This window comes from Moschus berezovskii, chromosome 15 (assembly GCF_049115385.1).
Source record: "Moschus berezovskii isolate FMDL1 chromosome 15, NW_MosBer_1.0, whole genome shotgun sequence".
Taxonomy (NCBI): domain Eukaryota; kingdom Metazoa; phylum Chordata; class Mammalia; order Artiodactyla; family Moschidae; genus Moschus; species Moschus berezovskii.
This window is the reverse complement of record NC_142474.1, coordinates 82,023,126-82,025,065: the sequence shown is the minus strand read 5'-3', so window position 1 is coordinate 82,025,065 and position 1,940 is coordinate 82,023,126. Positions and strand designations below refer to the sequence as shown.

Below are 1,940 nucleotides of genomic sequence, written 5' to 3'. Positions count from 1 at the left end.
AGTGGACTTTCCTAGTGGTACAGTACGTAAGAATCAGCGTGACAATGCAGGGGACACAGGTTCGATCCCTGGTCCAGGAAGATTCCGCACGCCACGGAGCAACTCAACCTGTGTGCCACAACTACTGAACCCAAGCTCTAGAGCTGTGAGCTGCAACTACCGAGCCCACCTGCTGCAATGACTGAAGCCCGCGCACTCTAGGGCCATCAGGCCGCAGCGACCGAGCCTGTGTGCCGCAGCTGTGAAAGGCTGCACGCCCAAGAGCCTGTGCTCCGCAACAAGGAAGCCACAGCAATGTAAAGCCCACACTCCACAAGTAAAGAGTAGCCTCCGCTCTCCACAACTAGAGAAAGACTGTGCACAGCAACGAAAGACCCAGCACAACCAAACAAATAAATGAAGAGCTACCCAGCAACTTCAGGAAAATACCCACCTCTGAAGAGAGAACAAGGGCAGGTTTGTTGGGAGGTGGCTTGCCTGTGTCTGTACTTTGTTTCCTTAAAATTGACACACAAAACAAGTGAGGCAAAATGTTACCATCCGTTAAACTGTGTGTGAGGCGGGGAGGGTGATAGTGAGGTATGTTTCATTTTCTGTACTTTTTTGGTATGTTTGAAATATTTCATGGTTATTTAAAAAAAATAGAAATTAGCATCACTTGACATAAAAAGAATCTACAAGTGAATATATATTAAGTATTTTAACTATCAACGTTTTAAAGTTTGTGTGTGTACCACTTAAAATTATTTTACAGGGTGAGATAAAATTGGGAGAGTAGGATTGATGTATATACACTGCTGCTGCTGCTAAGTCACTTCAGTCGTGTCCAACTCTGTGTGACCCCATAGACGGCAGCCCACCAGGCTCCCCCATCCCTGGGATTCTCCAGGCAAGAACACTGGAGTGGGTTGCCATTTCCTTCTCCAATGTGTGAAAGTGAAAAGTGAAAGTGAAGTCGCTCAGTCGCGTCTGACTCTTCGCGACCCCATGGACTGCAGCCTACCAGGCTATACACTGCCATGTGCAAAATAGATACTACACTTGATCTTAGCCAAAAGGCTGAGAAGCGATCATGTGCAAAATAGAGAGCTAGTGGGAAGCTGCTGCACAGCACAGGGAGTTCAGATCAGTGCTCTTTAATGACCTAGAGGGCTGAGATGGTGGTGGGGGTGGGAGGGACATTCAAAAGGGAGAGGATGTATGTACACATATGGTGCTTTTGAACTGTGGTGTTGGAGAAGACTCTTGAGAGTCCCTTGCACAGCAAGGAGAGTCAACCAGTCCATCCTAAAGGAAATCAGTCCTGAATATTCATTGGAAGGCCTGATACTGAAGCTGAAACTCCAATACTTGGGCCACCTGATGCGAAGAACTGACTCATTGGAAAAGACCCTAATGCTGGGAAAGATTGAAGGCGGGAGAAGGGGACGACAGAGGATGAGATGGTTGGATGGCATCACTGACTCAATGAACATGAGTTTGAGTGAACTCCGGGAGCTGGTGATGGACAGGGAGGCCTGGCGTGCTGCGGTTCATGGGGTCACAAAGAGTCGGACGTGACTGAGCGACTGAACTGAACTGATAGGTGATTCACTCTGTTGTACAGCAGAAACTAACACAAGATTGTAAAGCAACTGTACTCCAATAAAAATTATCCTACATACTCTTTGGGAATCAGTGACCTAAGGAGCTACAAATTATCATGTGCACCTGTCAACCCAGCCAGTTCCAGCAGGCACTCTTGTCCGCCCCAGAGGACATGTATACAGCATGCCACTTGCTTTTCTTGCCCCTTCTGCTCCTACTCACTACTGAAGGTCTTTCCGTTATCCAAGGCCTCCCATAAGCATTGTCTTCTTACATAATCATGTCCAAACCAACCAGACTGGGAGTTATCATGTGTGTATAATGATGCTCTGAATCATCAAGACCTGGTTAAA

General features: G+C 47.2%; 1 pseudogene; it reads right to left on the bottom strand.

Moving 5' to 3' along the window:
• Window positions 1-858: 858 nt before the first annotated feature.
• On the bottom strand, window positions 859-1,071 carry LOC129535407 (U2 spliceosomal RNA; annotated as a pseudogene).
• Between the last annotated feature and the right edge of the window lie 869 nt (window positions 1,072-1,940).